Source organism: Lissotriton helveticus, chromosome 8, assembly GCF_964261635.1.
Source record: "Lissotriton helveticus chromosome 8, aLisHel1.1, whole genome shotgun sequence".
Lineage (NCBI taxonomy): Eukaryota > Metazoa > Chordata > Amphibia > Caudata > Salamandridae > Lissotriton > Lissotriton helveticus.
Window position 1 is genome coordinate 9,267,829 of NC_136069.1, and position 25,567 is coordinate 9,293,395.

Consider the following 25,567-nt stretch of genomic DNA (forward strand, 5'->3'; position numbering starts at 1 on the left):
GGGTCTGCTAGGCGGGGTCCTCAGTGGGGCGAGCTCGTCCGCGCAGATGCTGATCCACTTCGTGAGGTTGTCGGCGGCCTGGCTGGGGTCCGCTGAGCTGGCAGGAGGGTGCTGGCTCAGGGAGGTGGCGAGCTGGTCTGCTGTGATCTTGTTCCAGCTTCTGCGGGCGGCCTGTTGCTGGTGTTGGTGGGTCGTCGTTCTCTTGAAGGTGAAGTGGACGCAGCTGTGGTCCGTCCATTGAAGCTCTGTGGCGTGGCTGAAGGCGATGTCTGTGCTGGAAGAGAAGACTGCGTCGAGTGTGTGTCCGGCGCGGTGGGTGGGGGTGGACACCCACTGATACTGGGATTGGACAGACCCACTGCCACTGGACTGGACAGACCCACTGTTACTGGGACTGGACAGACCCACTGAAACTGAACTGGACAGACCCACTGATACTGAGACTGGACAGACCCACTGACACTGGACTGGACAGACCCACTGACACTGGACTGGACAGACCCACTGATACTGGGACTGGACAGACCCACTGACACTGGACTGGACAGACTCACTGACACTGGGACTGGACAAACCCACTGATACTGGGACTGGACAGACCCACTGACACCGGAACTGGACAGACCCACTGACACTAGACTGGACAGAACCACTGACACTGGACTGGACAGACCCACTGATACTGGGACTGGACAGACCCACTGACACTGGGACTGGACAGACCCACTGACACTGGGACTGGACAGACCCACTGACACTGGACTGGACAGACCCACTGACACTGTGACTGGACAGACCCACTGACACTGGACTGGACAGACCCACTGACACTGGACTGGACAGACCGACTGATACTGGGACTGGACAGACCCACTGACACTGGACTGGACAGACCCACTGATACTGGGACTGGACAGACCCACTGAAACTGGACTGGACAGACCCACTGACACTGGACTGGACAGACCCACTGATACTAGACTGGACAGACCCACTGACACTGGACTGGACAGACCCACTGACACTGGACTGGACAGACTCACTGACACTGGGACTGGACAGACCCACTGATACTGGGACTGGACAGACCCACTGACACCGGAACTGGACATACCCACTGATACTAGACTGGACAGACCCACTGACACTGGACCGGACAGACCCACTGACACTGGACTGGACAGACCCACTGATACTGGGACTGGACAGATCCACTGACACTAGACTTGACAGACCCACTGACACTGGACTGGACAGACCCACTGATACTGGGACTGGACAGACCCACTGACACTGGATTGGACAGACTCACTGACACTGGGACTGGACAGACCCACTGATACTGGGACTGGACAGACCCACTGACACCGGAACTGGACAGACCCACTGATACTAGACTGGACAGACCCACTGACACTGGACTGGACAGACCCACTGATACTGGGACTGGACAGACCCACTGACACTGGGACTGGACAGACCCACTGACACTGTACTGGACAGACCCACTGACACTGGACCGGACAGACCCACTGACACTGGGACTGGACAGACCCACTGATACTGGGACTGGACAGACCCACTGACACTGAACTGGACAGACCCACTGATACTGAGACTGGACAGGCCCACTGACACTGGACTGGACAGACCCACTGACACTGGACTGGACAGACCCACTGATACTGGGACTGGACAGAACCACTGACACTGGGACTGGACAGACCCACTGACACTGGACTGGACAGACCCACTGACAATGGACTGGACAGACCCACTGACAATGGACTGGACAGACCCACTGATACTGGGACTGGACAGACCCACTGATACTGGGACTGGACAGACCCACTGACACTGGACTGGACAGACCTACTGACACTGGACTGGACAGACCCACTGATACTGGGACTGGACAGACCCACTGACACTGGGACTGGACAGACCCACTGACACTGGACTGGACAGACCCACTGATACTGGACTGGACAGACCCACTGGACTGGACAGACTCACTGACACTGGGACTGGACCCACGGACATTGGGACTGGACAGATGCTTATCTCTGTCAGCCAAAATCCAAGAGACTAGTGGTCACTGGTACCTCCTTCCAATAAAATGTCCGTTTTACAGGAATGTCATTTCAACCAAGATGCACCGATGCTTCTTCTATTCTCTGTCATTTATCTGTGGCGGAAGCTTGCACTGCTCTGGAGCAGCTACAGATCGAGTCTGAGAGAAGCTTGCACAGGTGCGGCCTCGATGCGTGTGTGTGATTGTGTCTGGAGATATGTGAGCTGGTACAGCTGCTGAGTTGAGAGAGAGAGAGAGAGAGAGAGAGAGAGAGAGAGAGAGAGAGAGGGAGGAGAGAGAGAGAGAGAGAGAGAGAGAGAGAGAGAGAGAGAGAGAGAGAGAGAGAGAGAGAAATAGAGAGCGAGCGACAGGGGGAGAGAGAGAAAGAAAACGAGGGAGAGGGAGGAGAGAGAGAGAAAGAAAGGGAGGAGAGATTTGAGAGAGAAAGAAAGGGAGGAGAGATTTGAGAGAGAGAGAGAGAGAGAGAGAGAGAGAGAGAGAGAGAGAGAGAGGTCAGAAGCGAGAAGGAAAGAGAGGGAAGAGAAAAGGAGAGGGAGGGAAGAAAGAGAGAGAGAGAGAGAGGGGGAGAGAGAAGGAGAAGGAGAGAGACATAGAGCCTTGCGCATTGAGGACACTTCCTCACGCAATTGGAGTGCATTTCCCGCATTCTCGTGGCTGGAGGTTCAGGCACTGAAGTGAGCAGGATGGACACAGGTCTACTTAGAAATTCTATGAAGACTTTGTCGGTGTTAGTTTTTCCTGCGATATTTGGTGGATGGTAGAGGTGGGGGGTGGGGGGAGGGGCTGCAGTTTCTGTTCTGCAAGGTTAAGATCAGGACATGAGGTTTCCAGTTTGACACTTTCTTTTTACCAATCTTTGTTATCAGGTGGTGACCAGAACCAAAACTACAACTCCCAGGATGCAACGAATGTGTAAATGGCAGCTCAGGGCTGGATACGTGACGCTCCAGTGACGTGGACTCGAGTGGTACAAGGTGCCATCAGTGACCCGCGGCACAGCTCCCAAAGCTTCTTGTCTGCCAACGAGGCACAAAGAGGCTGAACCCGCGGTGATGGTCACCCAGCTCTGAGAGCGGTGTCCTGTTTAAAGTGGCGCTGCCTTTACATTAGAATATTATTCTGAACCTTTGCTTGGAAGTCTTAAAGTTAAAAGGGCCCCTCAGTGGATGCGCCGCCTCTGTTTGTGCCCAGACACCGAGAGGGATCCCGGGGGGGGGGGGCGGGGGGGCAGGACACACAAACCAGGACAGACAGGGCCCGACAGCGCGTGTGCCAGGAGAGAGGCTGGGGGGAGGGGCACCTGCTGACAGGGCAGCTCACCAGGGAGCCCCGCCCCCACCCAGGGGTGACTGTGCCCCCCAGGGCCCCCTCCTCGCCCACTATCAGCAGAACTCAGCAGCAGGGGACAAAGGGTGGCGTTAACCCCCTCCTGGCCGTGCGCTCCGTGCCATACACAGGAAACAAGCCAGCAGCTCGGCCCTCTGCGCCATACCGAGGAAACAAGCCAGCAGCTCGGCCCTCTGCGCCACGAGGCCTTCACTGGGCGCTCTCACTGCACCCGGGGCCCTGCAGCTGCAGGGGGGGCTGGGCGTGGGAGGGGTCCCACCGACCGCTGGACGCCTTGGAGGAGAGGTGAGTGCCCACTGCCCAAGTGCCCCCTTCAGGAATGCACCTCACCCCTCCCCGTCTGAGCTGAAAGAAGTCTCACTAGGGTGGCCGGATGGAGAGGGTGACGGGGCCCCTGGGGGCCCCACGCCCCTCTGATCGACCCCTTCAGCACAGCTGCAGAGCTGTTCCCCGCCCCGTGTCAAGAGGGGGCCCTGGGCGTTCAGCAACAGAACTAAGCATCTGGGGGACTCGAGTTTTTCTAGAACTAAACTAAAAGCCCAGATGTTCCAGCTGTTGTCGGTGATTCATTGCAAATGTAGGCGGTTCAAAGTGAACAACGACTACAAGCCCCAGAATGCATCAGGCTTTTCAATGTTTGCTCAGTTCCGCAACGCTGATTTTCATTCATGTCTGTGTTTTCTGTTCCTCCCCGTCGGTATCACCGCGCTGCACACAGACCTCCAAACACAGGTGCAAGAGAGGTGCACTCGCATTGAAACACAAGGGACACACGACGTACATTCGTACTTTGATGACCGAGAATTCATGAAGCCCCTGGTACCCACAGGTGCCGGCGGCCTGTCCCCCGAGGCCCCTTCAGCTAAAAACACGGGGCATTATTTATGAAGGCCTTGCGCCGCCGGTGAGTCACTCTTTACATGGGAAAAAGTGGCGCACCGGTGGCGCAAGGCCTTCATAAATAAGGCCCCGTGTGTGTTCAGCTCGGGGAGCGCTGGTTTTTTGTACATTTTTTCCTCGTCCCCTTTATTCTGGAGACCTGTTGTGGTAATCTACTGAAGCTGTGGGACCTGTTGACTCTTGACACCTGCTGCGGTTCTGTACTGATGCTGTGGGTTCTGTTGACTCTGGAGACCTGCTGTGGTTCTATACTGATGCTGTGGGTTCTGTTGACTCTGGAGACCTGCTGTGGTTCTGTACTGATGCTGTGGGTACCTTTGACTCTGGAGACCTGCTGTGGTTCTATACTGATGCTGTGGGACCCTTTGACTCTGGTGATCTGCTGTGGTTCTGTATTGATGCTGTGGGTTCTGTTGACTCTGGAGACCTGCTGTGGTTCTGTACTGATGCTGTGGGACCCTTTGACTCTGGTGACCTGCTATGGTTCTGTACTGATGCTGTGGGTTCTGTTGACTCTGGAGACCTGCTGTGGTTCTGTACTGATGCTGTGGGACCCTTTGACTCTGGTGACCTGCTGTGGTTCTGTACTGATGCTGTGGGTTCTGTTGACTCTGGAGACCTGCTGTGGTTCTATACTGATGCTGTGGGACCCTTTGACTCTGGTGACCTGCTGTGGTTCTGTACTGATGCTGTGGGTTCTGTTGACTCTGGAGACCTGCTGTGGTTCTATACTGATGCTGTGGGACCCTTTGACTCTGGTGACCTGCTGTGGTTCTGTATTGATGCTGTGGGTTCTGTTGACTCTGGAGACCTGCAGTGGTTCTGTACTGATGCTGTGGGTGCGGTTGACTCTGGAGACCTGCTGCGGTTCTGTACTGATGCTGTGGGACCCTTTGACTCTGGTGATCTGCTGTGGTTCTGTATTGATGCTGTGGGTTCTGTTGACTCTGGAGACCTGCTGTGGTTCTATACTGATGCTGTGGGACCCTTTGACTCTGGTGACCTGCTGTGGTTCTGTATTGATGCTGTGGGTTCTGTTGACTCTGGAGACCTGCTGTGGTTCTATACTGATGCTGTGGGACCCTTTGACTCTGGTGATCTGCTGTGGTTCTGTATTGATGCTGTGGGTTCTGTTGACTCTGGAGACCTGCTGTGGTTCTATACTGATGCTGTGGGACCCTTTGACTCTGGTGACCTGCTATGGTTCTGTACTGATGCTGTGGGTTCTGTTGACTCTGGAGACCTGCTGTGGTTCTGTACTGATGCTGTGGGACCCTTTGACTCTGGTGACCTGCTGTGGTTCTGTACTGATGCTGTGGGTTCTGTTGACTCTGGAGACCTGCTGTGGTTCTATACTGATGCTGTGGGACCCTTTGACTCTGGTGACTTGCTGTGGTTCTGTACTGATGCTGTGGGTTCTGTTGACTCTGGAGACCTGCTTTGGTTCTATACTGATGCTGTGGGGCCCTTTGACTCTGGTGACCTGCTGTGGTTCTGTACTGATGCTGTGGGTTCTGTTGACTCTGGAGACCTGCTGTGGTTCTATACTGATGCTGTGGGACCCTTTGACTCTGGTGACCTGCTGTGGTTCTGTACTGATGCTGTGGGTTCTGTTGACTCTGGAGACCTGCAGTGGTTCTGTACTGATGCTGTGGGTTCTGTTGACTCTGGAGACCTGCAGTGGTTCTGTACTGATGCTGTGGGTGCGGTTGACTCTGGTGACCTGCTGTGGTTCTGTATTGATGCTGTGGGTGCGGTTGACTCTGGAGACCTGCTGTGGTTCTGTACTGATGCTGTAGGTTCTGTTGACTCTGGAGATCTGCTGTGGTTCTGTACTGATGCTGTGGGACCCTTTGACTCTGGTGACCTGCTGTGGTTCTGTATTGATGCTGTGGGTTCTGTTGACTCTGGAGACCTGCTGTGGTTCTATACTGATGCTGTGGGACCCTTTGACTCTGGTGATCTGCTGTGGTTCTGTATTGATGCTGTGGGTTCTGTTGACTCTGGAGACCTGCTGTGGTTCTATACTGATGCTGTGGGACCCTTTGACTCTGGTGACCTGCTGTGGTTCTGTACTGATGCTGTGGGTTCTGTTGACTCTGGAGACCTGCTGTGGTTCTGTACTGATGCTGTGGGACCCTTTGACTCTGGTGACCTGCTGTGGTTCTGTACTGATGCTGTGGGTTCTATTGACTCTGGAGACCTGCTGTGGTTCTATACTGATGCTGTGGGACCCTTTGACTCTGGTGACCTGCTGTGGTTCTGTACTGATGCTGTGGGTTCTGTTGACTCTGGAGACCTGCTGTGGTTCTATACTGATGCTGTGGGGCCCTTTGACTCTGGTGACCTGCTGTGGTTCTGTACTGATGCTGTGGGTTCTGTTGACTCTGGAGACCTGCTGTGGTTCTATACTGATGCTGTGGGACCCTTTGACTCTGGTGACCTGCTGTGGTTCTGTACTGATGCTGTGGGTTCTGTTGACTCTGGAGACCTGCAGTGGTTCTGTACTGATGCTGTGGGTTCTGTTGACTCTGGAGACCTGCAGTGGTTCTGTACTGATGCTGTGGGTGCGGTTGACTCTGGTGACCTGCTGTGGTTCTGTATTGATGCTGTGGGTGCGGTTGACTCTGGAGACCTGCTGTGGTTCTGTACTGATGCTGTGGGTTCTGTTGACTCTGGAGATCTGCTGTGGTTCTGTATTGATGCTGTGGGTGCGGTTGACTCTGGAGACCTGCTGTGGTTCTGTACTGATGCTGTGGGTTCTGTTGACTCTGGAGATCTGCTGTGGTTCTGTACTGATGCTGTGGGTGCGGTTGACTCTGGAGACCTGCTGTGGTTCTGTATTGATGCTGTGGGTCCTGTTCACTCTGGAGACCTGCTGTGGTTCTATACTGATGCTGTGGGACCCTTTGACTCTGGTGACCTGCTGTGGTTCTGTATTGATGCTGTGGGTTCTGTTGACGCTGGAGACCTGCTGTGGTTCTGTACTGATGCTGTGGGTTCTGTTGACTCTGGAGACCTGCTGTGGTTCTATACTGATGCAGTGGGACCCTTTGACTCTGGTGACCTGCTGTGGTTCTGTATTGATGCTGTGGGTTCTGTTGACTCTGGAGACCTGCTGTGGTTCTGTATTGATGCTGTGGGTCCTGTTGACTCTGGAGACCTCCTGTGGTTCTGTACTGATGCTCTGGGTGCTGTTGACTCCGGAGACCTGCTGTGGTTCTGTACTGATGCTGTGGGTTCTATTGACTCTGGACACTGGATGTTGTTGTGATTCTGTACTGATTCTGTGGGTGCGGTTGACTCTGGAGATCTGCTGTGGTTCTGTACTGATGCTGTGGGTTCTGTTGACTCTGGAGATCTGCTGTGGTTCTGTACTGATGCTGTGGGTGCTGTTGACTGTGGAGACCTGCTGTGGTTCTGTACTGATGCTGTGGGTGCTGTTGACTGTGGAGACCTGCTGTGGTTCTGTACAGATGCTGTGGGTGCTGTTGACTCTGGAGACCTGCTGTGGTTCTATACTGATGCTGTGGGACCCTTTAACTCTGGTGATCTGCTGTGGTTCTGTATTGATGCTGTGGGTGCCTTTGATTCTATAAACCTGCTGTGGTTCTGTATTGATGCTGTGGGTGCTGTTGACTCTTGTGACCTGCTGTGGTTCTATACTGATGCCGTGGGTGCTGTTGACTCTGGAGACCTGCTGTGGTTCTGTATTGATGCTGTGGGTGCTGTTGACTCTGTAGACCTGCTGTGGTTCTGTATTGATGCTGTGGGTGCTGTTGACTCCGGAGACCTGCTGTGGTTCTGTACTGATGCTGTGGGTGCTGTTGATCCCTGTAGACCTGCTGTGGTTCTGTATTGATCCTGTGGTTGCTGTTGACTCTGGAGACCTGCTGTGGTTCTGTACTGATGCTGTGGGTGCTGTTGACTCTGGTGACCTACTGTGGTTCTGTACTGATGCTGTGGGTTCTATTGACTCTGGACACTGGATGTTGTTGTGATTCTGTACTGATGCTATGGGTGCTGTTGACTCTGGAGACCTGCTGTGGTTCTGTACTGATGCTGTGGGTGCAGTTGACTCTGTAGACCGGCTGTGGTTGAGTGGCGATGCTGTGGGTGCTGTTGACTCTGCTGTGGTTTTGTACTGATGCTGTGGGTGCTGTTGACTCTGCTGTGGTAATCTACTGATGCTGTCGGTGCTGTTGACTCCGGAGACCTGCTGTGGTTCTGTACTGATGCTGTGGGTACTATTGACTCTGGACACTGGATGTTGTTGTGATTCTGTACTGATGCTGTGGGTTCTGTTGACTCTGGAGACCTGCAGTGGTTCTGTACTGATGCTGTGGGTGCGGTTGACTCTGGTGACCTGCTGTGGTTCTGTATTGATGCTGTGGGTGCGGTTGACTCTGGAGACCTGCTGTGGTTCTGTACTGATGCTGTGGGTTCTGTTGACTCTGGAGACCTGCTGTGGTTCTATACTGATGCTGTGGGACCCTTTGACTCTGGTGACCTGCTGTGGTTCTGTATTGATGCTGTGGGTTCTGTTGACTCTGGAGACCTGCTGTGGTTCTGTATTGATGCTGTGGGTCCTGTTGACTCTGGAGACCTCCTGTGGTTCTGTACTGATGCTCTGGGTGCTGTTGACTCCGGAGACCTGCTGTGGTTCTGTACTGATGCTGTGGGTTCTATTGACTCTGGACACTGGATGTTGTTGTGATTCTGTACTGATGCTGTGGGTGCGGTTGACTCTGGAGATCTGCTGTGGTTCTGTACTGATGCTGTGGGTTCTGTTGACTCTGGAGATCTGCTGTGGTTCTGTACTGATGCTGTGGGTGCTGTTGACTGTGGAGACCTGCTGTGGTTCTGTACTGATGCTGTGGGTGCTGTTGACTGTGGAGACCTGCTGTGGTTCTGTACAGATGCTGTGGGTGCTGTTGACTCTGGAGACCTGCTGTGGTTCTATACTGATGCTGTGGGACCCTTTAACTCTGGTGATCTGCTGTGGTTCTGTATTGATGCTGTGGGTGCTGTTGACTCTGGAGACCTGCTGTGGTTCTGTATTGATGCTGTGGGTTTTGTTGACTCTGGAGACCTGCTGTGGTTCTGTATTGATGCTGTGGGTCCTGTTGACTCTGGAGACCTGCTGTGGTTCTGTACTGATGCTCTGGGTCCTGTTGACTCCGGAGACCTGCTGTGGTTCTGTACTGATGCTGTGGGTTCTATTGACTCTGGACACTGGATGTTGTTGTGATTCTGTACTGATGCTATGGGTGCTGTTGACTCTGGAGACCTGCTGTGGTTCTGTACTGATGCTGTGGGTGCGGTTGACTCTGTAGACCGGCTGTGGTTGAGTGGCGATGCTGTTGGTGCTGTTGACTCTGCTGTGGTTTTGTACTGATGCTATGGGTGCTGTTGACTCTGCTGTGGTAATCTACTGATGCTGTCGGTGCTGTTGACTCCGGAGACCTGCTGTGGTTCTGTACTGATGCTGTGGGTTCTATTGACTCTGGACACTGGATGTTGTTGTGATTCTGTACTGATGCTGTGGGTACTGTTGACTCTGGAGACCTGCTGTGGTTCTGTATTGATGCTGTGGGTGCCTTTGATTCTATAAACCTGCTGTGGTTCTGTATTGATGCTGTGGGTGCTGTTGACTCTTGTGACCTGCTGTGGTTCTATACTGATGCTGTGGGTGCTGTTGACTCTGGAGACCTGCTGTGGTTCTGTATTGATGCTGTGGGTGCTGTTGACTCTGTAGACCTGCTGTGGTTCTGTATTGATGCTGTGGGTGCTGTTGACTCCGGAGACCTGCTGTGGTTCTGTACTGATGCTGTGGGTGCTGTTGACCCCTGTAGACCTGCTGTGGTTCTGTATTGATCCTGTGGTTGCTGTTGACTCTGGAGACCTGCTGTGGTTCTGTACTGATGCTGTGGGTGCTGTTGACTCTGGTGACCTACTGTGGTTCTGTACTGATGCTGTGGGTTCTATTGACTCTGGACACTGGATGTTGTTGTGATTCTGTACTGATGCTATGGGTGCTGTTGACTCTGGAGACCTGCTGTGGTTCTGTACTGATGCTGTGGGTGCGGTTGACTCTGTAGACCGGCTGTGGTTGAGTGGCGATGCTGTGGGTGCTGTTGACTCTGCTGTGGTTTTGTACTGATGCTGTGGGTGCTGTTGACTCTGCTGTGGTAATCTACTGATGCTGTCGGTGCTGTTGACTCCGGAGACCTGCTGTGGTTCTGTACTGATGCTGTGGGTTCTATTGACTCTGGACACTGGATGTTGTTGATATTCTGTACTGATGCTGTGGGTACTGTTGACTCTGGAGACCTGCTGTGGTTCTGTATTGATGCTGTGGGTGCCTTTGATTCTATAAACCTGCTGTGGTTCTGTATTGATGCTGTGGGTACTGTTGACTCTTGTGACCTGCTGTGGTTCTGTATTGATGCTGTGGGTGCCTTTGATTCTATAAACCTGCTGTGGTTCTGTACTGATGCTGTGGGTGCTGTTGACTCTGGAGACCTGCTGTGGTTCTGTATTGATGCTGTGGGTGCTGTTGACCCCTGTAGACCTGCTGTGGTTCTGTATTGATGCTGTGGGTGCTGTTGACTCTGTAGACCGGCTGTGGTTCTGTACTGATGCTGTGGGTGCTGTTGACTCTGGAGACCTGCTGTGGTTCTGTACTGATGCTGTGGGTGCTGTTGACTCTGGAGACCTGCTGTGGTTCTGTATTGATGCTGTGGGTGCTGTTGACTCTGTAGACCGGCTGTGGTTCTGTACTGATGCTGTGGGTGCTGTTGACTCTGGAGACCTGCTGTGGTTCTGTACTGATGCTGTGGGTGCTGTTGACTCTGTAGACCGGCTGTGGTTCTGTACTGATGCTGTGGGTGCTGTTGACTCTGGAGACCTGCTGTGGTTCTGTACTGATGCTGTGGGTGCTGTTGACTCTGGAGACCTGCTGTGGTTCTGTATTGATGCTGTGGGTGCTGTTGACTCTGTAGACCGGCTGTGGTTCTGTACTGATGCTGTGGGTGCTGTTGACTCTGGAGACCTGCTGTGGTTCTGTACTGATGCTGTGGGTGCTGTTGACTCTGTAGACCGGCTGTGGTTCTGTACTGATGCTGTGGGTGCTGTTGACTCTGGAGACCTGCTGTGGTTCTGTACTGATGCTGTGGGTGCTGTTGACTCTGTAGACCGGCTGTGGTTCTGTACTGATGCTGTGGGTGCTGTTGACTCTGGAGACCTGCTGTGGTTCTGTACTGATGCTGTGGGTGCTGTTGACTCTGGAGACCTGCTGTGGTTCTGTATTGATGCTGTGGGTGCTGTTGACTCTGTAGACCGGCTGTGGTTCTGTACTGATGCTGTGGGTGCTGTTGACTCTGGAGACCTGCTGTGGTTCTGTACTGATGCTGTGGGTGCTGTTGACTCTGTAGACCGGCTGTGGTTCTGTACTGATGCTGTGGGTGCTGTTGACTCTGGAGACCTGCTGTGGTTCTGTACTGATGCTGTGGGTGCTGTTGACTCTGGAGACCTGCTGTGGTTCTGTATTGATGCTGTGGGTGCTGTTGACTCTGTAGACCGGCTGTGGTTCTGTACTGATGCTGTGGGTGCTGTTGACTCTGGAGACCTGCTGTGGTTCTGTACTGATGCTGTGGGTGCTGTTGACTCTGTAGACCGGCTGTGGTTCTGTACTGATGCTGTGGGTGCTGTTGACTCTGGAGACCTGCTGTGGTTCTGTACTGATGCTGTGGGTGCGGTTGACTCTGGAGATCTGCTGTGGTTATGTACTGATGCTGTGGGTGCGGTTGACTCTGGAGACCTGCTGCGGTTGAGTGGCGATGCTGTGGGTGCTGTTGACTCTACTGGGGCATACAGTACTCGGGTATCAGTGAACAGGGATGGGATGGGAGCCTGGTGGGCTTGAAAGAGCCGGAGGCCAGAGTAGGTTTTGTTCACCAGGCACCCCCGCTGCGTGTTCAGCGTTTGAATGTTTTCTGAAAGGGGTCTGTGGAGGCAGCGCGGGGCATTGTGCTGCCTGCTTTGTGAACGTACACTAGGCGTGAACAATTGGACACAAGTGTTGGTGGTGGGGCCTGGTGCTGGGGTGCACGGGACGTGAGTGAGGGACACACTGCTTACAGACAGGCTGGGACCACAGCTGCGGATGTGGACATCAAAGTATGTCAAACTGTTGAAAAACCTTCCTCTGAGAAACGCTGCTCTCTGAATGCGGCACAGCTTCAGGCGGCCAGGTGCTCTGGTGACTGTGAGATATATATATATTCACTGAAAAAAACCAAAGAGTAAAGTAACATTATTATTATTAAGTGAATTAGTCAGTGTGAACATTAACATTTTGAACTAAAAAACACAAATTCACTAGTTATAGTTAGCAGCGCTAACAATAGCCGGAGCCCCCGCCAAGCATTGCTTATGTTATGACCTCGTATAGCATCACTCATTACATCATCCAATGAGTGTGCTCGTTTGTTTTATAGTTTACATTATGGCGGATAACTAGCACATTACTTTTCCATGTAATTTTGTACAGTTTGGGTCCAGCTAATGGGTGTAAGAATTTAGAAAACGTAGCTGTGTCGAGTTATTGAATGTGTTATAAATCTTTGTACTCTGTGTACAGGCGACAGTAGACTTGTGTTTATTCCATAATGGTATTTTACCCGTTGTTTTTTTAATATATATTCATTGAAAAAACCATAGGTTTCAGGGACGTTATAGTTAGAAATTAGCATTTAAAAAATCTTAGAAATTCACTGGAAAAAAACACAGGTTTCAGGGATGTTGTAGTTATTTGCACATTTCACTTGTACAAAAACAGATTGGTTGTTATAATTAGTTGAGCTAACTATAACTCGCGCCCCGCAATGCACTGATTATGAAGTCACATATTACATCATTCATGACATGGTCAGTGACATCACTGATGACATCTCAAATGACATCACAGATGACATCATCCAGTGACTATGTGTTTCTGTAAAGTTTAAATAGGTTTTATATATATATATATATTACCTACTGGCGGTCGCCAGTAGGTATATATAGTTAGGATTTTTTCTCTATGGGATTTTTGAAAATTCTATGTCTAATAACTTTGGCGTTTGTGGACGGAATTGGCTGAAATTTTCAGGAAAATGGAACATTTTGTTTCTGAGCAGCCACTGAAAATTTGGGGGGGGTTTGTCAAGGGGGGGGCTGAGAAAAAAGGGGGGTCCCAAAACGTGTTTTTAACATTGAGTTTTCCATAGGGCGGTTGGCCTCACTTTTAGCCCGAACGGCTGAATGGATTTGCACGAAACTTGGCAAAATTGTAGGGACTGGTAGCCCGATGTGCCTTTGCTAGGTCTCAATATATGTGCTGCAGTGGATTTTGAGAAATTAACGTTCAAAAAAAGATATATATCTGGGTGGAGAGATAACGGGGCATATTATCAAGGGGGTTTATCTCCGCTTTTTTGGCTTTAAAAGCCAAGAAAGCGGAGATAAAATTATCTCCGTATTACCTAGCTGTCGCTAACACCAGTTAGCGACCGCTAGTAGGAGATAGCGACTATCTTGGGCCCCACTTTGCATGTCAGTGATATTTATCACTAATGACATGCAAAGTGGGCATGCCAAGATGTTAGCGACTGGAAACAGTCGCTAACATCGCTATCTCCTATTACCAACTTTTGGAGATATTCGCGCTAAGCGCGAATATCTCCAAAAAGTAACACCTGCCCTGAGCAGTTCTTAGCCATGTTATCCAATGGGAGGTGGATAACATGGCTAAGAGCATTAGCTCGGTAATGCATGAATATCGCTGACTTTTCAGCGATATTAATGCATTGCGGCCGTTTTTTATCGCATTTGCTATAAACCTTGATAATAGCAAGGTTTATCTGCGATAATTTCTGACGATGCTTAGCGGTAAAAAATTCGTTGCTAAGCATCGTTAGGGTAAATATCGCTTAACTTTGGTAATATGCCCCAACGTCTGTTAACGTTCGATTCGAAGGAAATCAGGAAGTGTTGAAAAACATTGTCTGCGCCATCTTGCCTTTTTTCAAATGCCACACTTTTGTCGTGCACGGCAGCCATTTTAGATGACTTGACCAGACCCACTCTCTGCACGCTGTCGATCCTTAGCATGGCTCCCCACCCTCGCAAGCATCTCCCCCAGGCAGTGGTCACCCCCGCTCTCTGTCTTATGCATGGGTAATAAACCACCCCCCATCTGCGCTGCTCTTCCCTGAGAATCACACCCTGTGCCCGCCCGACACCTCCCTTTCGCCCTATTCACTACCGCACCCTCTGACACTCCTCTTCTTCTGTGTCCGATTGTCCAGGCCGGTCCTAGGCTATCAGCTAGCCCTGCAGATGTAGTTTATGGCCCCAGCTGTAAAGAATCACCCCTCTTCAAAGGAGTTATAGTAGATCAAGGCCCACACCCGATGAGATCCGTCACACCACACGCGTTCCTACTATCTGAAAACCATCCTGTATTGTGATTGGGGAGGGGACCGAGCCTGAAGCGGAAGATTTCAGGGATGCCTCTTTGTACATCAAAGTTTTTACAATTATGTGTCACATTAAAAATATATAGCACTCCAACAAAGTAGTAGGATTATAAAACTTTAATAACTTATAAATATATACAACAAAACAAAAACAGTAAAAACATTTAAACATTTTTAGGGAAAAAGAAGGAAGTAGCGGTCGGTTGTGTGAATAGTCCCAACGCAGCACAACGTCCAGATTTCTGGACGGCACCCAGGTGATGTTGCCTGGGTGCCGCACTGATTTCGGTATCCGGCGTGGGGCGTCGCGGGGGGTGGGTCATCAGTAGCGGTCTATTGTGCGAATAGTTCCAAGGCAGCAGAACGATGGCACCAAGGTGATGTCCAGTAAGTTGCCGCCCTCCGAATAACGGCGTGGGGCGCCCCGGGGGGGGGGGGGGGGAGGCGGCGTGAACGGGCCTCCCCAGGTGGAGCCTCGTCTGCTGTAGTGGGGCGCCCCTTTACCGTTTCAGTTGCCATTCCGTCCGCTTTTGGTCCACTGTGTCAAAATCCGCAATTCAGCTGAGTTGCCGCCCTCCGAATAACGGCGTGGGGCGCCCGGGGGGGGGGGGAGGCGGCGTGAACGGGCCTCCCCAGGTGGAGCCTCGTCTGCTGTAGTGGGGCGCCCCTTTACCGTTTCAGTTGCCATTCCGTCCGCTTTTGGTCCACTGTGTCAAAATCCGCAATTCAGCTGAGTTGCGCCCACTCTTGCGGTGCAGCGATAGGCGGCTGTCACAGGACTCTCAAAATGGCGGCAGGCTCTTTCCTTTTTGGGCCTGGTCCACTGAAATGGCCCTGGGACACCTTGGAAATCGGACGCTTGTCTGCTAGGTCTTGGACCCCATTCTTGAAAGCGTCCCCTCCGCCTTGAGGATTCTACAAAAGTCTTGGGGGCCCCCGACTCCTGTAGGCTTCCGGTGGGGAGCGGCTGCCATGATTGCTCGCGGAATGACCACGACGGAGCCACGAGATGGTGGTGCTTTCATGCTGACGCCAGCTTCAGTCTGAAACATCCAGAAACAAGGTGGGGCTTTCATCGTTTGGGAAAAAAAAATAGTTTTCATCCAATGAAAAGTGTTATTTTTAGGTCATATGATCAAGCCTTCCATCATTAGGAAACCAAAAGTAAAATGAACCAATGAAAAGTTTTATAAACAAGTCACATGACCTGTTATGCGGCATAGGGTATAAAAAGCGTAGAAAATCCGTTGGCACGTGAGGCGGCGTCAGTAGCGGACCGATGTGCGAATAGGCCGAAGGCAGCACAACGCGCCAAGATCCGGATGGCACCGAGGTGGTGTCCAGCAAGTTGTCGCACTGGTGTGGCCATCCTACAATGCTGAAAGTCGGCGTGGGGCGCCCCGTTGGCCTGTGAGTTCGCGTCAGTAGCGGACCGATGTGCGAATAGGCCGAAGGCAGCACAACGCGCCAAGATCCGGATGGCACCGAGGTGGTGTCCAGCAAGTTGTCGCACTGGTGTGGCCATCCTACAATGCTGAAAGTCGGCGTGGGGCGCCCCGTTGGCCTGTGAGATGGCGGCAGTAGCGGACCGATGTGCGAATGGGGCCAAAGGCAGCGCAACAATATTTTCTGAATAGAAGACACCACAAGGCGCCGAGATGCCAAGATCCGGATGGCACCGAGGTGGTGTCTAGTAAGGTGCACTGGTGTGGCCATCCTACAATGCTGAAAGTCGGCGTGGGGCGCCCCGTTGGCCTGTGAGATGGCGTCAGTAGCGGACCGATGTGCGAATGGGGCCAAAGGCAGCGCAACAATATTTTCTGAATAGAAGACACCACAAGGCGCTGAGATGCCAAGATCCGGATGGCACCGAGGTGGTGTCTAGTAAGTTGCACTGGTGTGGCCATCCTACAATGCAGAAAGTCGGCGTGGGGCGCCCCGTTGGCCTGTGAGATGGCGTCAGTAGCGGACCGATGTGCGAATGGGGCCAAAGGCAGCGCAACAATATTTTCTGAATAGAAGACACCACAAGGCGCTGAGATGCCAAGATCCGGATGGCACCGAGGTGGTGTCTAGTAAGTTGTCGCACTGGTGTGGCCATCCTACAATGCTGAAAGTCGGCGTGGGGGCGCCCCGTTGGCCTGTGAGATGGCGTCAGTAGCGGACCGATGTGCGAATGGGGCCAAAGGCAGCGCAACAATATTTTTGGAATAGAAGACACCACAAGGCGCTGAGATTCGGTTAGCACCGAGGTGGTGTCTAGCAAGCTATGCAGCTGAGTTGCGTGCGCACTTGCGGCGAATAGGTCGAAGGCAGCACAACAATGTTTTCTGAATAGAAGACACCACAAGGCGCTGAGATTCGGTAGGCACCGAGGTGGTGTCTAGCAAGTTGCCGTACTGGTGTGGCCATCCTACAATCCTGCTCCGAATAACGGCGTGGGGTGCCCGAAGGGGGGGGGGGAGGCGGCGTGAACGGGCCTTCCTAGGTGGAGGCTCGTCTGCTGTAGTGGGGCGCCCCTTTACCGTTTCAGTTGCCATTCAGCTGAGTTTCGGCCGCTCTTGATGCTACAGCGACAGGCGGCTGCAAGAGGACTCTCAAAATGGCGGCCTGTTCTTTGGATTTGGGCCTGGTCCACTAAAATGGCCCTGGGACACCTTAGAACTCGGACGCTCGAATTTTTTTTCCTTTCCTCTACATGCAAAAAAAGGTAAATGCCCGGTACGTTACACGCTTCATCTGCCACGATGTACTCTCCAGAGGAACCGAAAAAAAATATAGTTATGGTAACTATACCATGCATCGTCATATGGAGAGGTGGCACCGATTAATTATAGTGCTGCATAAAAGAGAGATTTGGAGGAGAACCCCCGACCTGCCAGTACATTCATCAAAGAAGTGGCACTGACAGCATCAGAGGCAAGGGAAACGGTCCCAAATATTCAGAAGAACTTTGGAAAGATTAAAATGACATGTTTAGATTGTGGCAAATTAATTTCATGTGGACAGATGAGTGTTACTCTAATAAATACAGCATATGAACATCATCATAGTCGATGGTTGGTAGAGACATTTTGACTATATCCTGGACCTGCCCGTCCTCGCCCAAAATGGCGCCGGAATAAATGGGACTCGTAACTCCTTGTTGTGTACTGGTTGCACAACCTTGATATCACGAGATACGTATGCAGTTTTGAAGCACATGGCGGGCGGGGACGAGAATAGATTGAATATTTCGATATCCCTATTGATATTAAGTTCTGATGTGTTATTGATTACTGTACTATTGAAAGTTCGAATTAACGTCACCCATGGTACTTGCCCGCAAATGTATATCTAGATAATTTTATTGTAAGTGGCCCTGTCGTATTTTAATTATAAAATGTACGTCCACCGATTCCGCAACTGTTAGACACTTTAGTTCTTGCAACCTAATGGCCCGCCCGTTACGTTCCTCTACAGTGTAAATGTCTACTCATCATATACGATTACAGTTTGCTCCGTGGCCGGCCCACGTGGTTATAGGCCCGTATTTGTATAATGACATTTTCACAATAAAGGTTTTTAAAAGAAAACATGGTAGTAGTATATACATTGGTAAAGTTTTTAATAATAGTCACTGTTTTCGAATCAGTAAAAGGCAAGTGAAATAAAGCAGTCCAATTACATGAAGGGTAAAAGGTATAATACGCAGGAACGCAGTAAAGATAAATGGTCAAGGCTGTTGTGTTTTCTACTCCTGCAACATAAAGTGATCGATAAGAATCTGATATTCAGGCGTATCGGTGACTAAGACAGCAGGCCGACCCTCTTTTGCTCAACGGCTCCGTCATGGGACGAAGAAACGCCCTTTTTCTCGAAAAAGGAATATATTTTACTTGCAGGACAGTTGTAAATTTTCCGGGAAAGTACATTAGCCTGGAACATTATAACATATATTTAAGAAAAAATAATGTTCGAAAGCATCATTAGAATAAGAAAAGTAAAATGAACCAATGAAAAGTTTTATTAACAAGTCATATGACCTGTTATGCTTACGTTACGCGCTGCGCGTCGCGCCCCAGATCACTTCCGGATGCGCTAACGCGGCGCGTCATATGACGCATTACGCGACAACGCAGGTCTAGAATATAGTCAAAATGTCTCCACCAACCAGCGGTCGGAACACAACCCCTTTCAGCAGGCTAAATAGTTCTGTTAAATGACAACAGAAGGGACAGGCAACAAGAACCATCAGTCAAAGAGGGGAGGGCTAGTTCTTCTTTACCGGGTCACGTTGGGGCGCTACCGGAACTGATCGAATTGGTAGTCTACAGTGTTTCTGGATGTTTCAGACTGAAGCTGGCGTTAGCATGAGAGCACCACCATTTCGTAGCTCCGTCGTGGCCATTCGACGAGCAATAATGCTAGCCGCTCTCCACCAGAAGCCTGTGGGAGTCGGGGGCCCCCAAGACTTTTGTAGAATCTTCAAGGCTGAGGGGACGCTTTCGAGAATGGAGCCCAATCTCTAGCAGACAAGCGTCCGAGTTCCAAGGTGTCGCAGGGCAATTTTAGTGGACCACGCCCAAATCTGAAGAGCCGGCCGCCATTTTGAGAGTACTGTGGCAGCCGGCTATCGCTGCACCGCAAGAGCGGGAGCAACTCAACTACATGGTGAGCGAGACGCTGTAGTCGAAAGAGCGGGCGGTAAACAGCTGAATAGCGGAAGAGGCACAGTGTAGCAAAAGCGGGCGGAATGGCAACTGAAATGGTAAAGGGGCGCCCCACTACAGCGTGTCTTTAGGTGAAACGGATTGTGGGACAAGGTCAAGAATGGAAGAGTTACCAAAAGGCAAAAAGTTCCGCTTGATCCCGGGAGCCGGCCACCTATGTCGGGGGCGATCTCAGGCTACACCAGGAGAACACGACTTGGGGAGGGAGCCGGAGCCAAGCGCCCCCTCCGAGTCCGCGCCATCACACCGTCCCTCGGGGGCCTCCGTCAAGCGGTTCAGGGTGGCACCGCATTACATTGTTCACAAATGCAGTCACGTCCTCAAACAGTCCCCACTTTACTTTGACAATAGTGAAGCTGAAGCAAGTGCAAATAGGCTTCAGACAGTGTTACAAGCACTCCTCAAAACTTTGAACCATCAGAGTGCATGAGTTGCATGCTCGATCGATTGAGCTAGCCGGATCGGGCAACAAAAAGTATAAAATAGTTATGTAAATAGTTGTTGTTTAATAAAATGTTTTACCCTGTTACTTTGCTGGTGTGTTGTATATATTTGTAATATTTGCATAGAGTTTATCGTTATTTTGGGCGGGGTGGGTGGCGGAGCCGAGCTGTATTGCAGCCATCATGGTGTGGAGTTCAGTTCATCTCAATAGTTTCGTGTTTGTCATGAGGGGTTGTTCCTAATGTTTCTATTTTAGCGAGGTCAAAAAGAGATCCCATTAGTGGCCTACTGATTTTGCTCGATTCCTTTTGTTTTTTTACACGATTTTTCGCTATCTGCAAAGACTAAACAGAGTATTGCGACTCTGTGCTTGTTTGTAAATAGAGAATGAACCAAAGAGAACCAATTCTAAAACAGTAAATGCTTGGATAACAATCAATCAAATGGAGAGAGAAGCAGGCACGACGGATTACAACGGGGGCAAAGGCCTGCGTTAACTACCCTTCACTATCTGCAAAGAGAGAGTACTCCTAATAGAAATGAGGGGGAGGGGGGGGCAGCATTCAAAGCAGATCAGTGTGCATAAACACGAAAATGTTTTTACTTACCACGTACTTGACATTCGACAGCTTATGATATTTGCTATTAAAAAACCATTGAAATTCACTGAAAAAACCATAGGTTAGAGACCATATATAGTTAGGAATTAGCATTTAAAAAACCTTGAAAATTCACTGAAAAAACCATAGGTTATAGACCATATATAGTTAGGGCTTAGCATTTAAAAAACCTTATTTTACTCACACAAAACCATTGAAATTCCATATATAGTTAGTTGCACTAACTATATATCGCGCACCCGCAATCCACTGCTGATGATGTCACATATTACATCATTCATGACATGGTCAGTGACATCACTGATGACATCTCAAATGACATCACTGATGACATCACTGATGACATCTCATTTGACATCTCAAATGACATCACTGATAACATCATCCAGTGACTGTGTGTTTCTGTAAAGTTTAAATATGTTTGATATATTGAAGAATGAGTGGATGTATAAGTGTCTGGATGAAGGATTTAGTAGGTGCGTGACTGACTGTATGAGTGAGTGAATAAATGTGTCGTACTAAATGCATGGGTTAGTGACTAAACTGTCTGAATGTGTGCATCAGTATGTCTGTTGTGATGTAAACTGCTGCATGTGTTGATCATTAGCTATACGAGAGGCTATATGTGTTATTGATTGGTTGCCCAAGTATTTGTATGGGAGATTGAGTTTGTGTGGGGGTGGCTGGGAGGTGTGTGACTCTGTGCATAGATGTGTGAGCAGTTGATTCACTAGATGTATGGGTTCAAAAGTGCATGTGGAAACACCTGTATGGGCGGTTGACTGTGTGCATGAGTGTATTGGTGAGTGAATGGATATCTCAATGCTACATGTCATAGTAAGTACATATATAAAACAAAGTACATGTGAGAGTTGGCATATATAAATAACTGTGCATGAGAGCTAGTGAATGTGTGAGTGGCTGTATGGATCATTGTGAACTTGTATCAGGGATTGTATAAGAGAGTAAATATGTGTTAGTATATGTTTGAATAAGTAAGGTGTGTATAACTGTATAGTTGAGGAAATGGAGGTGAGATTGTTTCTTTGCATGACTGACTAGGTGTGTGAGTAACTCCATGGATGAGTGACAGTGTGTGAGTGTCTGTATACACTGAGTGTATCTAAGGTTATATTAGAGTCTGAAGAGGTTTATCGTATTAGCACAAGAATGATGTCAAATGAGATGTCATCAGTGATGTCATCAGTGATGTCATTTGAGATGTCATCAGTGATGTCATCAGTGATGTCACTGACCATGTCATGAATGATGTAATATGTGACATCATCAGCAGTGGATTGCGGGTGCGCGATATATAGTTAGTGCAACTAACTATATGGAATTTCAATGGTTTTGTGTGAGTAAAATAAGGTTTTTTAAATGCTAAGCCCTAACTATATATGGTCTATAACCTATGGTTTTTTCAGTGAATTTTCAAGGTTTTTTAAATGCTAATTCCTAACTATCGATGGTCTCTAACCTATGGTTTTTTCAGTGAATATATATATATATATATATATACCAAGGTGTATTGAAGAATGAGTGGGTGTACAAGTGTCTGAATGGATCATCTAATAGGTGTGTGACTGACTGCATAAGTCAGTGATTAAACATGTCTTACTGAATGCATGGGTTATTGACTAAACTGTTTGAATGTTTGTATCAGTCTGTCAGTTGGTTTGTAAGTGGCTGCATGGATTGGTGAGTAACTACATGAGTGTCTATATGAGTTATTGATTGGTTGTCTGAGTATCTGTATGGGTGCCTGAGTGTCTGTGTGGGTGTGTGGGGAGGGTGACTCTGTGGATAGATGTGTGAATGGGTGATTCACTGGGTGTATGGGTTCAAGAGTGCATCTGTGAAGGGCTGTTTGGGTGGGTGAGTATATTTATGGGTATGTTGGTAAGTGAATGGATGCCTCAGTGGTACATGTGTGAGTAACTGCATATGTGAAAGGCAGTATATGTGCGTGTTGGAGTATATACATGACTACATGTGAGAGTTAGTGAATGTGAGACTGGCTGTAGGGATGAATGTGTGCTTGTATCAGTGATTGTCTAAGGGAGTAAGTATGTGTTAGTATCTGTATGAATAAGTGAGATGGTGTGTGTATAACTGAATAGGTGAGTAAATGGGAGTGTGATTGATTCTTTGCATGGTTTACTAGGTGTGTGAGTAACTCTATGGATGAGTGGCAGTGTGTGAGTGTCTGTATAGATGTATGAGTACATATGATCAAGGAGGAGGGGTGGAGAAAGAGGCAATAGGGGTGCAGAAAGAAGCAAGAGAGGTACAAAAAGAAACAAAAGAGGTGCAGAAAGAAGCAACAGAGGTACAGAAAGAGGCAAGAGGAGTGCAGAAAGAGGGAAGAGGGGTGCAGAGAGGCTCACAGGGTACATAAAGAAGCAAGAGAGATGCAGAAAGAAGCAACATAGATGCAGAAAGGAGGAAGTGGGGAGGAGAAACAGGCAAGAGGAAACGGAAAGAAGCAAGAGAGTTGCAGAAAGAAGCAAAAGAAATGCAGAAAAAAGGAACAGATGTGCAGAAAGAGGCAAGAGGGGAGCAGAAAGAGGGAATAAGAGTGCAGAAAGAGGCACAAGGGTTGCAGAAAGAAGGGACAGAGGTGCAGAAAGAAGCTAAAGAAGTATAGAAAGAAGCAACAATGGTGCACAAAGAGGGATGATGGGTGGAAAAAGAGGCTAGAGAAGTGCGGAAAAAAGCAACAGATGCAAAAAGGGGGAACAGGGATGGAGAAAGTGGCGAGAGGGGTACAGAAAGAGACAAGGTGGAGAAAGAGGCAGGAGGATTGCAGAAAGAAGCAAGAGCGGTGCAGAAAGAAACAAAAGAAGTACAGAAAGAAGGAACAGAGTTTCAGAAAGAGACAGGAGGGGTGCAGAAAGAGGCAAGAGAGGCGCAGAAAGAAGCAAGAGTGGTTTGCACACCATTAGTACCAATTTAACACCCACTTTTAGTAATATGCAACAGGTGACCATTCTATGTTTGCAAAGGACCTTCCACCATGCTGTAACACTTGTCGCTGCATTTTTGGTAACGTTTGATCCGTTTGAGCTAGAAACAAGGCTTTTTTGTCCAAATCTGCAGATTAGGCAGTAGATGATGAATTATGTGGCTAATGTGGAAAATGTATAATTGTGCGAAAGTCGGTGCAGCCAAACAGTTGCATAATTCCAGTGGCCCTGCTCATACCTCTAACTAGGTCCAGAAGTGCTCCTCAGTGATTCCTTATCTATTTTGTCTCATTGAGTTATGTTATGTTATGTTATGTTATATGTGCTTGTATAGCGCACGGCTGCGCCAGCAAAGGGGCGTCCCTTTGCTCATAGTTGAGCTTCTATAGAAACGAGGAAGACTAAACCTGAGGTTACTACTGCATAACACAGACTACCATACCACATAATTACTCTTCATAACACATAATCCCACTCCCCGTAATTCCTATGAACTAAATACCACATACTTTCTATCCACATAATTTCAATAACTACACACAACCTACTTCCACTACACTCCAAGAAACCTCAATGAAACACTTTTAGATTTATAACCGTAATAGCTCTAAATCTTGCAAATATGAGACCTATTACATTACAAATGCTTCTTTAACTGTTAGTCGTGTTTACAGAGTGGTGGAGAAAGGGGTCTGGGCCTCCAACCAGCGGTCAGGTATTCCGCTGTGTAGGCTTTACAGGAGGTACCAGAAGGGATTCATGGCCCCAAACTCCCTCAGGAGTAAAGTGGACTTCATCCCTTAACCAGTACTATGCCAGGAGGCTCGTTTGCAGAGTAGTGGAGAAAGATGAGCGTGGCCTCCGAAGACCTCTTAGGGATTTACTGGAGGTGACAGAAGGGATAGTTAGCCTCCAAGGTCAATCTTGGGGGCCAACTACCCCTCCTATTACTTGCAGAAAGTCCCACAAAACAGGATTGCTAAGTTCTCATAGGCCACGCCCCCTTTCCCCACCACTGTGCAAACGCACGTCCTGGCGCGATCTGGGTTGGGGAATTCAGTCCTCTTGAATCCTGAGGGTCCTTGGGGGTTAACTAGCCAACCAGGTACCTCCAGTGAGCCACACACAGCCACCTTTTTACACCACTCTGCAAATGCGCCTCCTGGCATTCTGCTGCTCGTTTGCATGGTGGTGCAGGGAGGGGGCGTGGCCTCCCACAAGACACCAGCTTTTTTTAATGTGCTTTTTGGAAGGGGGCTGTGTTACCCCACTTCCCTTTATTATTTTTGGGCATCCCATTCCCCAGAACCTGAGCATTTTTTCCTTAAAAAAAAAAAAAAGTGGGAAGGTGGCCGCCCAATCCCATGGCTGATTTCTGCCATGGGGACTCCATTCCCCGTGGCATGGCAATATATTAATTTTTTTTAATCTATTTTTTTAAGGAGGGGGCTGCGTGACCCCCCTCCTGAGGCCAGTTTTGGTCACGGGGACCCCATCCCCCGATGCAAGCCTTAGTTTTTTGTTTGTTTTTTAAATACAAAAGGGAGGCCCTCCCTTACCTGAGCCACTTTTGGCCCCAGGGAACCCATCCCTCAGGGCCTGGCCTCTTTGAAGGGGACTGTGGGGGTAGCCCCAATGCCCCCACGGTAACTGCCTGCTTCATGCCTCCTGCAGTTTAAGTATTAAAGCCCCGGGGAGGTGGCAGACCCTTGGGCTGCGTTGTAGGAGGCATAATAAGCCCCCCCACACCTTTTAATTATAATAAAGCCCTGGGGAGGTGGCAATAGGGGGGCTGCATGCCCCCAGCAAATAATTGTTTAACAAAAAAGGGGTAACCCTGTGTCCCTCAGAACCTGGGTAAGTATGATTAAAGAAAAAAGTGGTTCTGTTGGGTGGCAGAATGCATTACTTCAAAGAAAGGCAATATTAGCTCATAACACAATAGACGAATTAGGTT

At 49.6% G+C, this 25,567-nt stretch overlaps 1 protein-coding gene across 2 annotated transcripts in view; it reads left to right on the top strand.

Annotated features, from left to right (window-relative positions):
- The first annotated feature begins 3,548 nt into the window (after positions 1–3,548).
- HAO2 (hydroxyacid oxidase 2) overlaps positions 3,549–25,567 on the top strand; it is a 174,966-nt gene continuing 152,947 nt past the window's right edge. Inside the window, exon 1 of one of the 2 annotated variants that reach the window (XM_078656360.1) lies at positions 3,549–3,727. The gene's annotated coding sequence lies outside the window, so the exon portion shown is untranslated. The remainder of the gene's footprint in view (positions 3,728–25,567) is intronic. The other variant, XM_078656357.1, reaches the window with a different exon arrangement.